Source organism: Mandrillus leucophaeus, unplaced genomic scaffold (assembly GCF_000951045.1).
Source record: "Mandrillus leucophaeus isolate KB7577 unplaced genomic scaffold, Mleu.le_1.0 Scaffold196, whole genome shotgun sequence".
In the NCBI taxonomy this organism is placed as follows: Eukaryota; Metazoa; Chordata; class Mammalia; order Primates; family Cercopithecidae; genus Mandrillus; species Mandrillus leucophaeus.
Genome location: NW_012101987.1, coordinates 2,231,308 through 2,247,417, shown reverse-complemented (window position 1 = coordinate 2,247,417; position 16,110 = coordinate 2,231,308).

Sequence of the window (16,110 nt, the reverse complement as noted above, 5' to 3'; positions counted from 1 at the left end):
GTAATCCTAGCACTTTGGGAGGCCAAGGCGGGCAATCACTTGAGGTCAGGAGTTGAATTTTCAGCTTGATTATGTCACATTTAGCATGAGTGACTCCATTTTGGTTGAGTTGGGTCTGTTTGGGCCTAGTGCACGAGCTCAGTCCAGAACAATGGCCTCCAATAATTTTGTTTTAAAAATTCCTCCCTCGGCCAGGCATGGTGGCTCATGCCTGTAATCCCATCACTTTGGGAGGCCGAGGTGGGCGGATCACGAGGTCAAGAGATCAAGACCATCCTGGCCAACATGGTGAAACCCCGTCTCTACTAAAAATACAAAAGAAAATTAGCCGGGCATGGTGGTGTGCGCCTCTAGTCCCAGATACCCGGGAGACTGAAACAGGAGAATTGCTTGAACCTGGGAGGCAGAGGTTGTAGTCAGCCAAGATCATGCCACTGCACTCCAGCCTGGTGACAGAGTGAGACTCCATCTCAAAAAAATAAAAAATTAAAATTAAAATTCCTCCCTTTTGGTTAAGTTCTCACATAGGTCACGGTGTGACCAAAATTCAGGGTCTTAGTGCCACTCTCAACTTTTATTATTTTGAGTTTTTGTCCTATTAGGTTATTCATAAGTTATGGTGTTCCGATGGTCACATAAATCTTCGAGTTTTTCTCATTCCAGTTAAAGAGAAACCAGTTGATATTCTAGAGATGACTAGATGCGAACACATAACTTTTCAAAGAATACAGTGCAGTAGAGAGACACTCTTTTGATTTTCAAGAGGATAATACCAAAAGTTTCAAGTATGCTTATAAGCCAGGCTCCCCATGAACCAATCAACTAAAATTAAGTAGATCAAATAATTAGTTAGATAAATAGTCTGCTCATTTCAACCCAGGAGCCTGTTCATTAATCCCCTACAACTAAATCTCTGATAATACCCGATGTATTTCTCCATGTGCAACTACAAGTATTAGCAACTACACAGACACTTCTCTGTTCATCTGGTAAGAATTTAGAGAAATTCTATTATTTAGCACAACTTTAGTAAGAAAATTTAAAGTCTGTAGTGTAACCGTAGATTTTCCAATAGAATCTGCTGGCCAGGTGCAGTGGCTCACACCTGTAATCCCAGCACTTTGGGGGGCACTTTGGGGGGCTGAGGCAAGCAGATCACCTGAGGTCAGGAGTTCGAGACCAGCCTGACCAACATGGAGAAACCCCATCTACTAAGAATACAAAAGTAGCTGGGCGTGGTGGCGCATGCCTGTAATCACAGCTACTTGGGAGGCTGAGGCGGGTGAATCACTTGAACCCAGGAGGCAGAGGTTGCAGTGAGTTGAGATCGTGCCATTGTACTCCAACCTGAGCATCAAGAACAAAACTTTGTTTAAAAAAAAAAAAAAAAAGAAATCACAGTAGAATCTGCTATAGAACCTATTATGGGAGATAAATTTCTAACCATTGCCTCATTTACTCTAAACCACAGGAAAAAAAGACCTAACAAATCATGCTCATTTAGAAGAGTAATGGCCTCCTGGCAATGATCCAAAACCTACTCTGAATAAATTCTGTTTAATTTATAAAGTAGGTTAAGAGAAATGGACTGATATTCTCTTTCTGATATTATGAGGCAACAAATGTCCTTTTAGAAATTATCACCCAATGGGCCTTTCATCTTTTACCTATCAAGATACAAGTATTTTCATATATAAGGTTCGCTGCAAAATCTTCCACATATAAAATTATATCCCACGAGTGCACACGAGAGACCGCTTTTTTATTTCTGTCATTTGGAGAGCCATAAGAAAATAATAGTGAGGCCGGGCGCGGTGGCTCAAGCCTGTAATCCCAGCACTTTGGGAGGCCGAGACGGGCGGATCACGAGGTCAGGAGATCGAGACCATCCTGGCTAACATGGTGAAACCCCGTTTCTACTAAAAAGTACAAAAAACTAGCCGGGCGAGGTGGCGGGCGCCTGTAGTCCCAGCTACTCGGGAGGCTGAGGCAGGAGAACGGCTTAAACCCGGGAGGCGGAGCCTGCAGTGAGCTGAGATCCGGCTGCTGTACTCCAGCCTGGGCGACAGAGCTAGACTCCGTCTCAAAAAAAAAAAAAAAAAAAAAGAAAATAATAGTGAACTAGAGTGTCATGATAGCAGAGATGTCTTATTTTTTTATCTTGTGGGAAAAAAAGCTATCTACAACAAAGTTGCCATCTGCTTTTGAGGAGAAACATCCCTGGTTAGCCTTACTTAAAATCGCCTATGTGTTTAAAATTGCAAGAGTTTGGGGGGACCCTTCTGAGTTGTGAGATTATGAACCCAGGGTTTAAGGTCCTAAAGTCTTGCTGCAGTAGAGATGGCAGACAGACTCAATCTCTGGGTTCTAGATTATAAAGGGTTTTACTGTCCTCAGTCAGTAGACTACTAAAAGCATTCTTTACCTGGTGAAAATATGCTTTGCCATAATGCATTAAAGCCTTGCTGCATTTAGTAATATTAGACTTCAGTAGCAGAAGATACATGAGGTTCTATTATGAGATGCATCGGCCTTCCAATGACTATTTTATAAGGATCAACACATTTTTTTTCACTCTAAGTAGATCTGATTTTCATCAATCTGCAATTACAAAAGCAATCTAGTCACTTTAGTTAGCTTTTCTCAATACTATTTTATCTGTAACATCTTATTTAACAGTTTCACAACTTGTCTAATGAAATAAGTATCTTTATCATTGGAGACTTTTTCAGAAATCTCCCATGAGGAAAATCTGTTTCCTAATATCTTTTAACATCAGCCTTCTTACATAAGAAAGTTGTTTGTTTGTTTGTTTGAAACGGAGTTTCACTCTTGTTGACCAGGCTGGAGTGCAATGGTGCGATCTTGGTTCACTGCAACCTCCACCTCCCAGGTTCAAGTGATTCTCCTGCCTCAGCCTCCCCAGTAGCTGGGATTACACGCATGTGCCACCACACCCAGCTAATTTTGTATTTTTAGTAGAGATAAGGTTTTTCCATGTTGATCAGGCTGGTCTTACTTCCAACTTCAGGTGATCCTCCCACCTCAGCCTTCCAAAATGCTGGGATTACAGGCGTGAGCCACCTCGCCCAGCAGAGAAAGCTTTTATGCTACCAGCAAACATGCATTATAAATGACAAATGAATAAAATTTCTGTATAAATGTTTAAATGGCCCATCAGGTAGCAGAAAACATAAAGTTTTGCTTGTCTTCTGATGATTGTATGTTTGACACACAAATTGTCGTAATCTATTCTAGTAATTTAGAGTAGTCACCACACACATACAAACACACGTTTAATATATATTTAAATTAGATTATTTTATCTCTTCTTTGATTAAGAATTGAACACAGCACTTTTAATAATGGAAGATTTAAGAACTCAGGAATGAACAAGTGGCTCTTGGCTGTCTATGTTCTCCACGAGTCCACACTTAACATTAAATTTATGTCATCTTAAATATCAGGTTTGTTTCTCCAATTTAGGAGCATAGCACTGATAACTGAGGGGCTATCATAGGTAATTTGACTTGCACAACAAAGTTTATTCAAACGGCATAACTAAACAATTTAGTGGCCAGGCGTGGTGGCCCACACCTGTAATCTCAACACTTTGGGAGGCTGAGGCAGGTGGATCACAAGGTCAAGAGATCGAGACTATCCTGGCCAACATGGTGAAACCCTGTCTCTATATTTTTGTTTACTTCTTTAAAGATCAGTTGGCTGTTAGTATTTGTCTTTATTTCTGGGTTTCCTATTCTGTTCCATTGGTCCGTGTGCCTATTTTTATACCAGTACCATGCTGTTTTGGTAGCTACAGCATTGTAGTATAGTTTTAAGTTGGGTAATGTGATGCTTCTAGATTTATTCTTTCTGATTAGTTTTGCTTTGGTTACGCGTGCTCATTTTTGTTCCATCTAAATTTTAGGATTGTTTATTCAAGTTCTATGAAAAATAATAATTTTATTCTGATAAGAATTACCTTGAATTTGTAGATTGCTTCTGGCAGTATGGTTACTTTCACAATATTGTCTCTACCTATCCATGAACATGAATGTTTTTCCCTTTGTGTTATCTATGATTTCTTTCAGCAGTGTTTTGTAGATTTTCTTTTAGAGATCTTTCACTTCCTTGGTTAGGTATATTTCTAAATATTTTGTTTTCGCAACTGTTGTTAAAGAAGTTGAGTCCTTGATTTGATTCCCAGCTTGGTGGCTGTTGGTGTATAGCAGTGCTACTGATTTGTGTAAATTGATTTTGCATCATGAAACTTTACTGAATTCATTTATCAGATCTATAAGCTTTTGGGTGAGTCCTTAGGGTTTTCAACATATTTGATTTTATCATCAGTGAACGGTGACATTTTGACTTCCTCTTTACCAATTTAATGCCCTTTATTTCTTTCTCTTGTGTGCTTGTTCTGGCTAGGACTTCCAGTACTATGTTGAATACAAGTGGTGAAAGTGCCCATTCTCGTCTTGTTCCACTTCTCAGAGGAAACGTTTTCAACTTTTCCCTGTTCAGAATATTGCTGGCTGTGGGTGTGTCATAGATGGATTTTATTACCTTAAAGTATGTCCCCTTTATGCTGATTGTAAGGATAGCTGAGAGAAAGGACGAGTAGACCCAAAGTCAGGCAAGCAAGTTTTACTGTCCTGCCAAGCTGCTCCTTGACAAGCAGAGGAGGCAGCCCCACTTACAGACTACAGCAGGGCTTTGTAGGGCAAGGAAGTGGGTTGGGGTGTGGGGACTGAGTCGGGGGTACAGGTGTCCTAACCACATCCTGGAGATGTTTTTTGCCAGTTTTGTTATGCAAAGTGAGCAGGTATTCTGAACGCATCCTGAACGCATCAGCCAGTTCAGCTGAAGTCCTTTGATCACAAAGTTACTGGAAGGGTCAGTGGTGGAGGGTCTACTTCTAGCTTCAGGGGAGCTGCATGGGGGTCACAAAGGACTGTATTGGAAGACTTATGGGAAAGGAGGGAAACAGTCTAGTTGGGTTGACCCTAACATTCCAGCCTTTTAATAGATGATGGAAAAGGGGCATTGTTCTTGTCAGGTTGCTTCAAGCTGAGAGGGGGCAGTGGTTAGGAGAAGAGGCTGGAAGGTAGGGGTTGGTTTTGGTTCTGGTTTTGAAATTGTAACATCATGTCCTGTATGGTTGCATGGGTGAAGGCCCGGATGCGGTTCTGTAAAAACTGAGGAAGAGGCGCAAGGGGCAGGGCCCAAAGGCCGGGAGAAGGAGGATAGTTATAACAGGGCCAAAGAGGGGGAGTAGCCAGGGGTCCCAGGATCTCAAGAACTGAGAGAAAAAGGGGGCCAAAACAGCCAGGCAGAGAAGCTGTTTTCTTTTATGTTTTGGGTTTGGTCTTTGAGTTTTTTGACTGCATCTTGTACCAAACCTGATTGGCTGAGATACAAACAGCACTGCTTATCCAAGAAAATGCAGAGACCTCCTTTTCTGGCATTAAGTCAAGACCTCTGCGGTTTTGGAGGACTACTACTGCACTGAATCTAATTGTGATTGGAGGTTTGAGATGGTGTTAGCTATGTCCTCTATATTGTACATAAGGTCTTTTGAGAGTGAGCGATAGTAGGTGAGGGAAGTGAATAGTCCTGCTACTCCGGTTCCTGCGGGGGTGGCAATTCCTAGTCAGGCAAGTAAGCATATGAGTTGTATGGCTCAACGATGTCAAACTGAGTTCTGAATTGGGATAGGCAGGGATTGGTTTCCTGGTGCAATGTCAATTTTGGGACTAAGAGATACCAGGGTGCAGGTGCCAGTCCAATTGGTGGGGAGGCAGAGATAAATTGAGGTGCCACATAGGAAGAATACGCCTTGGCTAGGTAAGCAGAATTGGTTGTGTATGTTAAAAAGATGTGTAAGTTTGTTGTCTTTGTACATCCATGCCCCTAAGGTGCTAGCTAAGGCAGCTGAGGTGAGTGGTTGTAAGGGTGTGTTTGGGGTTTTTTGGGCAGAGTTTTTGCCTTTACTTTCCCAGCAGAAGAGGAAGCATTTTGTGTCTGTTAAGAGCTGGTTAGAGGGGTTGTCTTTAAAGGACGGCATGAGGAGGTATTCATCTGTAGTGGGGGGATGAGCTTCACGGGGGAATGGGGTCCAGGTTTCAAGGAATAGGCAGGGTAAGTGTCTTCCATTACAGTATCCAGAGTTTATGTTCTGTAGGAGGGTGATGTTAATTTGGTTGGGGGGTGAAGGGGGCCAGCCCCTCCACACCTGTGGGCATTTCTTGTCAGGTGGAACGAGAGACTTGAGAAAAGAAAGAGACACAGAGACAAAGTATAGAGAAAGAAAAGTGGGCCCGGGGAGACCAGCACTCAGCATATGGAGGATCAGCGCCTGCACCAGTCTCTGAGTTCCCTCAGTATTTATTGATCATTATCTTTACCATCTCGGAGAGGGGGATGTGGCAGGACAATAGGGTAATAGTGGGGATAGGGTCAGCATGGGAACACGTGAACAAATGTCTCTGTGTCATAAACAAGGTTAAGAAAGGTGCTGTGCTTTGATGTGCACATAAATAAACATCTTGGTGCATTAAAGAGCAGTACTGCTGCTAGCCCATCTCACCTCCAGCCCTAAGGCAGGTTTCTCCTATCTCAGTAAATAGGACATATAATTGGGTTTTGCACCAAGACATTCCATTGCCCAGGGACGAGCAGGAGACAGATGCCTTCCTCTCTCTCAGCTGCAAAGAGGCCTTCCTCTTTCACTAATTCTCCTCAGCACAGACCCTTTATGGGTGTCAGGCTGGGGGATGATCAGGTCTTTCCCTTCCCACGAGGCCATATTTCAGACTATCACCTGGGGAGAAACCCTGGACAATACCTGGCTTTCCTAGGCAGAGGTCCCTGCGGCCTTCTGCGTGTTTGTGTCCCTAGGTACTTGAGATTAGAGAATCATAATAATTTTTAACAAGCATACTGCTTTCAAGCACTTGTTTAACAAAGCACATCCTCCATAGCCCTAAATCCATTAAACACTGAGTAAACACAGCACATGTCTCTGCAATCAAAGGGTTGGGGGTAGGGTTAGAGATTAACAGCATCTCAAGGCAGAAGAATTTTTCTTAGTACACAACAAAATGGAGTCTCTTATGTCTACTTCTTTCTACGTAGACACAGTAACAGTCTGATTTGTCTTTCTTTTCCCCATGGGGGGTGGGGGCAGTGCCTAAAAAGCATAAGGTAACCCTGAAGATCTGGAGATTGGTATGGTCAACTGGGCCCTGGAGTCGTAGGGTAAAATTAGAGTGGCTTGAAGGTAGGTGTCCTAGGAGTTGTCCAGAGGGTAGGTGGCATTGAATGTATAAAGGGGCTTGAAGAGTTAGAAAGGTGTTGGTGGTTATGGGACCTAGGATGGTTAGTATAGGGGGCCAGATAATCGAAATAGGGATGTAATAGTAGAGCTGCTTGTCCTGTTGTGGTAAGAGGCTTCTTTGAGCTAGAAAAGGAGTTAGAATGGTCTATTCAGGCTTTTAAGTCTGGGAATTGGAGGGGGACACCTAGTTCATAATGGGGGTGGAAGGCTACTTGGGTAAAAACCCAGTCCTGAACTGAAGCAGGAATTGCGGTGTAAGTTGTAGTTGATAGGTAAAAACAAAGCTAGAAGTTGCCTGCTAGAGTGGGGTTAGCTTCTTTTAATAGGGAGTGTGTAAGATTGAGGGTTTTGTGAAGGTAGTTAGGTATTGGTGGAGGAAGGAGAGCTAGAGTGTGAGGGGGCAGGAGGGGCAGGAGGAGTAAACAGGCAAAGGGTAACTATGAAAGTGAAGAAATGATTTCATCTTGGGTAAAGTTACACAAGTTACCTTGGAAGGTGAGGTCAGTTATCCAGCCAAGGAATGCAGGGAGGGTAGATTGTTCTGCATAAAACCGTGAAATTTCTTCCATGAGGCAGTGAAGGAAGAGGATGAAATGGCAAGACAGTCAAAGGCAGGACATTTAGGAGTGACAGTTACTTGTTGGTGGTCTTTATTCCTGTAGTAAAGAGGATTATGAGGCAAAAGGCTATAGTAATTGAGATTTTCTGTTTGAAGTTCCACCCTGGGGGTGTTACAGATATATTCCTATGGCAAAGAGCAGAGTAAGTAAGGCAATTAATGTAAGGGCAGTACAGTAAATGATTTCCATTAATGAGGGTTTGGATATTTAACAGTAAAGAGTGGTAACTTATCTTTTATGATTCATGGTGGGGAGAGTGGGCTCTTCTGGGATGGGCTTAAGGCAGAATTGGGTTGGTCCAAAGGGAGTGCTGGAGTATTTGCAGGGAACAGCTGGTTGGTTAGTTGGTGGCAGGTCAGTTGCAGGAGCCCTTTTTAATCTGGAAAGATGGTACCAAGAGTTGTCCTGAAAGTTTGACTGCAGGCAATAGTGAGAAGAACTTGGAAAGGGCCTTCCCACTTTGATTTAAGGCTCATTGGAGTGAGGGTTTTTAGGAAGATATACTCTCCTGGAAAGAGGGTTTGGGCGGCAGGGCCTTGGTGGGGTTTTGGGAGGGCCTGGTCTGCTTGTTCGCAGAGGAGATGACAGATGAGGGAGAGCGTTGCGAGGTATTCTCCTAAATGAAAGTTAGGAGGGGGTCTGTTTTATAAGAGGAAAGGGTGTCCATACATTAACTTGAATGGACTGAGGAAGGAGGGGGCTTTTGGACTGACTCTGATGCGAGCCAGTGCTATAGGTAAAAAGGAGGTTCATGGTTTTTCAACTTCAACAGTGAGTTTGGTTAACTGAGTCTTGAGAATCTCATTTGCCCTTTCAACTTTTCCAGATGACTGGGGATGGTGTGGGATATGGAGGTGCCACTGAGCAGCAAGGGACTGAGAGACTTGTTGGGTGATCTGGGAGATGAAGCTAGGGCCATGGCCTGATTGTATGGAGTGAGGGAGACAAAATCTAGGGATGACTTCTGTTATAAGAATTTGAGAGGCTTCTGCAGCTTTTTCTGAAGGGGTAGGAAATGCTTCTACCCAACCTGAGAAGGTGTCTATGAGGGTAAGAAGATATTTAGTTTTTTTTATGGGAGGCATGTGGGCAAAGTCTACTTGCCAGTTCTCCCCTGGGAGTGTTCCTCTGAGCTACTGTGTAGGGATGAGGAGAGAGTGGCCTTGGGAGGAAGTAACAGATCATATATGAGAGTTTGAGGTTATGTCTTTTAGTGAGGTGAATAGATGGGGAAAGGAGAAATAAGGGCAAAGGAGCAGGTACAGGGGGCATGCACCGATATGGAAGGATTGGTGAAGAGATGTCAGAATTTCCTTGGTTTGCTCTTGGGGGAGGACGAGCTTTTGATTTTTGATTATCCAGTCCCCTTGAAGGGACGCTCTTTGCTGTAGTAGCGAAGCCTTTTTGGTGGGAGAGTACTTGGGTTGGACTGCTGGAGTAATGAGGAGGAGGGGGGCAAGGACAGAAGAAAGGCAGGTTTCTTTTGCTGCCTCATCGGCCTTTCTGTTCCCTCTTGAGATTTCATCGGATCCTGTTTGATGTCCTTGACAGTGTATAGCTCCTGCTTTACTTGGGAGGTGTGTGGCCTGAAGGAGTTGGGGGCCGTTAGTGATAGCAGTTCCTTTGGCAGTAAGGAATCCTCTCTCTTGCCAGATGGCAGCATGGGAATGAAGAATGTGATAGGCATATTTGGAGTCTGTGTAAATGTTGACTCATTTGCCTTTGGAGAGGGTTAGAGCTCTGGTGAGAGCTATGAGTTTTGCTTTTTGGGAGTAGGTTCCTGAGGGTAGGGGTTTAACCTCAATTACTTGGTTTAAGGTAACTACTCCATACCCAGCAATTTTGAGAGAGTTGGCAGCTCTGGAACAGGAGCCATCTATGAATAGTTGGTCATCTGGATTAGTGAGAGGCCTGGAGGAGATGTTAGGGTAGTATGGTTGCAGGTGGTCTAGAATTTCAGTACAGGAGTGGGAGGGAGGCAAGGAAGACATGGGAACTAGAGATGCAGGGTTAAGGGGGGAACTTTTGGCAAGATGGAACTCGAGGTTGTTGAGAAATAGGTCATGAAGAAGCTGGATGCGGGACGGGGAAAGAACGCTTAACACTGGGGAGGAAAAGAGGTCCTGTAGGTTATATGGACTGTGGATGGCGGTGTCTTGACGAAATGTTAGCTTTTTACTTTCTAAGGCCACTAGAGCTCTGAGGCAGGTTGGCCATCCTTGAGAAGTATTGTCTAGCTGTTTGGAGAGGTAGGCTATGGGGGCAAAGGATGGAGGACTTCCTTTTAGTTGGCCAAGGACACCAAGGGCTATTCCTTGGTTTTCAGTAGTGTAGAAGGTGAAAGCCCAGGAAATATCAGTCAAAGATAGGGCTGGAGCAGTTTTAAGTGTGTGGAAGCTAAGGACTGTGTTGTGGGAGGGATTTAGGGGCTCATTTAAGGCGCCTTTGGCTGCTTCATAGAAGGGGCGGGCTAAAAGGGTGAAGTTGGGGATCCATATTCTGAAAAAGTCTGCTAGCCCTAGGAATGAAAGACTTTCACTTTTTGAAGAAGGTGAAGATAGATTGTCTATTAAGGCTGCCTATGCCAGGGTCATGACTCAGGACCTGGAGGAAAGTTGAACCCTTAGGTAGGTCACAGTAGGGGTGGAAAGCTGTGCTTTGGAAGGAGAGACTCTATAGCCTTTATCAGCAAGGAAATTGAGAAGGTTGGTAGTGTGGGTTTGGGAGTCTTTTAGGGAGGGGCTACAGAGGAGGAGATCATCCACATATTGAAGAAGATGGCGGGGGAAAGGTTTAAGGAGGTGAGGTCTTGAGCTAGGGCTTGCCTGAAGAAATGAGGGCTATCCCTGAAGACTTGAGGCAGAATAGTCCATGTGAGTTGTTGTGACTGGAGGGTGTTGGGGTCAGTCCTGGTGAAAGCAAACAGGTTTTGGGACTCAGGGTGTAGAAGAATGGTGAAGAAGGCATGTTTTAGGTCAATTGCAGTGTAGTAGGTGGTATTGGAGGGGACAAGAGAGAGAAGTGTATAGGGGCTAGGGACTACAGGATGGATAGGGAGGACAGCCTGATCAATGGCTTGGAGGTCTTGAACAAGTCAGTATGAGCCATCAGATTTTTTAACAGGGAGGATGGGTGTGTTATATGGAGAATGTGTTGGTCTAAGAAGACCATGTGAGCAGAGCTTGTTTATGACGGGCTGGAGGCCCTTTTGGTGGGTTAGGGAGATGGGATATTGGAGAATTTGGGAAATTTGGAGGTTTTTTTTTTTTTTTTGACCGAGTTTCGCTCTTGTTGCCCAGGCTGGAGTGCAATGGCATGATCTCAGCTCACTGCAAACTCCGCCTCCTGGGTTCAAGCGATTCTCCTGCCTCAGCCTCCCAAGTAGCTGGGATTACAGGCGTGCACCATCATGCCTGGCTAATTTTGTATTTTTAGTACAGACGAGGTTTCACCATGTTGGTCAGGCTGCTTTCAAACCCCTGACCTCAAGTGAGCTGCCCACCTTAACCTCTCAAAGTGCTGGGATTATAGGCATGAGCCACCACACCTGGCCTTGGAGGGGTCTTTTAATTTGGTTTTGATGGGGTCACGGTAAGCAGCTATGGAAAGGGTGGCAGTATCCCACACCACTGGGTTAACGAGAGAGACGGGAAGTGGGTACTGGGGAGAGGGGTCAGGGGCCGGACAAGCGGAAAGGAGCAGGAGGGACTCTGGTTGAGGGAGGCAGGAAAAGGTGATAGAAGACTTAAATTTGGCTAAAAGATCCCGGCCTAGAATGGGGGTAGGGCAGCAAGGCATGATAAGGAGGGAGTGTGAAAAACTAGTATTAAACAGGGAACAAGTAAGGGATTCAGTGGCACGTGGATGTGAGATGCGTCCATCAACCCCCACAACAGAAACCTGGGAGGGACGAGTGTGTCCTGAAAATTCAGGCAAAGCCGAGTAGGTGGCCCTGGTATCGACTAAAAAGGAGATCGGCTTACCTGCTACTAGCAGAGTTACCCTGGGCTCTGATGCAGTGATGGCAGATGGGGCCGGGGGCCCTGGGCTCCATCAGTCTTCAGCAGTCAGGCCAAGGAGCTGTGGGAATGTGAGTGATTCTTCACGCTTTGCTTTGCCAGGGCTTTGAGGAGCCGACCTGTTAGTCTGCTTAAGAGGACAATCAGATTTCCAGTGGCCATTTTGTTGGCAGGCTGGGAAAGGAGTTTTTGGCACTCATGGGTTAGGATATGCCCACCCCCAATGGCCGCCTTTGCCACACTTAAAACAAGGCCCGGGGGATTACTGCTATGGGGTCTTTTGTACCGTTGGGTGCTATGGCCAGGATGGCAGATAGCCGCTGCTAGAAGCTGGTATTTAACATGACCTCTTTGGGCTTTATCAAATTTGTTTAGCTCATCCCTGTTATTGAAGACTTTGAAAGAGTTCTTGTTGTGGGATTTGAGGGCCGTCTTCTACCTTTTTTAGTTTGCACTGTATGTCAGGAGCAGATTGAGAGATGAAATGGGTATTAAGAACAATAGTTCCTTCCCGGGAGGTGGGGTCAACTTGGGTATATTTTTGGAGGGCCTCTGTAAGAAAGGAAAGAAATTTGGCAGGGTTTTCATTGGCTCTTTGGAAAATTTCTTTGAGTTTTTCAAAATTTACGGCCTTAAGGGCAGCTTTGTTAAGACCTGCGATGAGGCAAGTGATCATATGATTATGAGATGCCCTGTCAGGATCTGTGGGTTGGTACTCCTAGTGGGGTTCCTCTTGGGGAACTGCAGTGGCTCCTATGGGCTTAGTAGGGTGTTGCCGATGAAGATTGTCAGCATGCACCTGAGCTGTGAGCAACACTCTTTCTTTCTCTTCTGGGAGGAGAGTAGAAGAGAGGATAATATAGAGATCAAGCCAAGTGAGTTCGTAAGATTGGGTAAGTTATTTGAACTCCTTAATACAAGTGTCGGGATTGGAGGAAAAGGACCTGAGACGTTTTTCAATTTGGGAAAGGTGAGAGAGGGAGAAGGGAACGTGGATGTGAACAATTCCTTCAGCCCTGGCCACCTCTTGGTGGGGGAAGTATACGGGCTGGTTGTTGGGGGTGCTGAGTTGGAGAACATGTATGAGGTGGAGATGGGGAGGAATCAGAATCAGAAGCTGGGTGGTTGGAGAGCAAGGGGTTGGGGGGGGTGGGGAAGAGGTAAGGCAGGAGCGGGAGCATATGGTGGAGGATCATGATGATCTGGCAGAGGATTATGATGTTGTCAGTGAGGAGGAAGAGGAATCGTCAGAAGGAGCAGTGAGGGGGATGGCTGAGGATGGGTCAGACTTGGAACAGGCAAGGAGGATCTGGAAAGCAGAACAGGACTGACAGAGAGAGGGATGGCTACCAAGGGCAAAAAAATAAAAAAGGCTGAATATAAGGGATCTCTGACCACTTTCCATTGCAATGGCAGAAGTTGTCTAGGTCCCTGAGGATGTTAGAATCGAAAGTGTCATTTTCAGGCCTTTGGGAGCCGTTGTCCAGTTTATATTGAAGCCAGGCTGTGTTACAATAAAAGATGAGCCTTTCTGGACAAATTTCGGAATGGAGGCCAAGGGTGTTGTGGTTGTAGAGGAGACATCCGAGGGGGGATGTCTTTGAGGGAGTGAACTGAGAGACTCCCATGGTGGAATGAGTGAGGGAGGGGTAGAAACGTGAGACATGGCCAGAGACTAGAACTGTGGGAGAAGACGTCCCCCATCTCATGATTCAAGTTGGAGAGGAGCAATAATCCCCCATTCAGGCATCCCCGAAAGGGAGATATAGAGGACCTGGAAGCTGGGAGGAGGAAATCCTTGGCCCAGTGCTGGGTCTTTTGGGAAAGGAAGAGTGGACAAGGGTTCCAGGCAAAAGGCAGAAGGTCTCCTTTACTCACCCCTGAGGCAGCCCCGATGTTGGATGTGTTTCCCAGCAATGGAGAGGAGTAGGAAATCCCCTGGGTCTCTGCAAGTTCTGGAAGGGGGAGTTCAGCCAGGGGAAGGGGGCGGAGGGAAGAAGAGAGGGAGAAAGTGAGGCCAACCTCTACCACCTTCTTGGGTTTTGGCACCAAAATGTAAGGTTAGCTGAGAGAAAGAACGAGTAGACCCAAAGTCAGGCAAGCAAGTTTTATTGTCCTGCCAGGCTGCTCCTTGACAGGCAGAGGAGGCAGACCCACTTATAGACTACAGCAGGGCTTTATAGAGCAAGGAACTGGGTTGGGGTGTGGAGACTGAGTCAGGGGTACAGGTGTCCTAACCGCATCCTGGAGATGTTTTTTGCCAGCTTTGTTATGCAAGTTGGACAGGTGTTCTGACCGCATCCTCCAGCTGTCTGCCAGTTCAGCTGAAGCCTTTTGATCAAACAGTTACTGGAAGGGTCAGTGAGGGAGTGACCTACTTCTAGCCTCAGGGGAGCTGTGTGAGGGTCACAAAGAACTGTACTGGGAAACTTACGGGAAAAGAAGGGAACAGTCTAGTTGGGTTGATCCTAACACTGATTTTGCTGAGGGTTTTAATCAAAAAGCAATGCTGGATTTTCTCAAATGCTTTTTCTGCATCTATGGAGATAATCATGTGATTTTTGTTTTTAATTCTGTTTATGTGGTATATCACATTTATTTTTGTATGTATGTTAAACCATTCCTGTTTCTCTGGCATGAGGTGCATTTGATCATTGTGTATTATCTTGTTGATATGCTATTGTATTTGGTTAGCTAGTATTTTGTTGAGAACTTTTCCATCTATGTTCATCAGGAATATTGATGTGTAGTTTTTTTGTTGTTATGTTCTTTCCTCGTTTTGGTATTAGAGTGATATTGGCTCCACGAAATGATTTAGGAAGAATTCCCTCTTCCTCTATTTTTTGGAATAGTTTCAGTAGGGTTGGTACCAAATCTTTTTTTTTTTTTCTCTGAGTTTTCATTGGAAACAAAATGGTTTAACAACTCATAATGAATTATAAAACTTTGGTAGTTACATTGTACTATCATTTATGAGGCATTTATTCTTCATTACTTACACCTGAAAGAAACTACATACTTGTATGTTCTGTTCCCCCATTTCAGAGGAAGATTATGGTCTAAACTACTTATATAAATCAAAACCCAACAGGGCTAGAAATGAAATATAAAAAGAACCAAATCTATAAACAACTGTGCCATAAGAGCATTACATGGTGTTAGCTCATATTTGGGGTCTGAAAGCAATTTAGCTCATCTCACAGGAAAAAAAGGCAGGAGCTGAATCATGAAAACCTCAATTATTTTTAGTATGTCTCTTCATTTTTCCTTCCTCTGGTTTCTTGTCTTCTGTCCTTGAGCTTTGAACAGGTAACCATTTAAGAGGATGTCAGTGATAGATGGGCCATGGAGGAAGTGTCAGCAAATATGAAAAAGCAAATCCGGCCATAATGATATAGACAGTCCACCCGAACTGTTCAGCCATGTGCCCATAGATAAATCCAACTATTGCCGAAAAAAGAATAATTCCCTGAAACATCTGTTCAGCTATTCTGGCCCTTGTAATCCATCTGTGTGCGTGGCAAGCTCAGATGTTCCAGCATGGCTGGCTCAGGAGGTGGGCACCCGAGCTCAGGTGACAAGCTGCAAGGCTCCAGCCGGGGCAACAGAGTGTCTCAAAAAATAAAACAAAACAAAACTTGGTGAATAAATATTTTCATTGTCTTTCACTATGTTCATAGAATTTATAATAAGAGATGTCCAATGTTGAAGACAGGAGGGGTCCAGGGAAGGTTTTGGATTATGATGGTAGATTTCTTTTTTTTAATCATTAATTTTCATCTAGAAAGTGTTTGCACCTGTCTTTCACTTTTCTTTGATTAACACTGATTGTCATATTAAAAGTCACTCTAGCCGGGCACAGTGCCTCACACCTATAATCCAGCACTTTGGGAGGCCAGGCGGGCTGATCACCTGAGGTTGGGAGTTCGAGACCAGCCTGACCAACATAGAGAAACCCCGTCTCTACTAAAAGTACAAAATTAGTTGGGCGTGGCAGCGCATGGCTGTAATCTCAGCTACTCTGAAGGCTAAAGCAGGAGAATTGCTTGAACCCGGGAGGCAGAGGTTGCGGTGAGCCAAGATCCTGCCAATGCACTTCAACCTGGGCAACAAGAGTGAAACTCCATCTCAG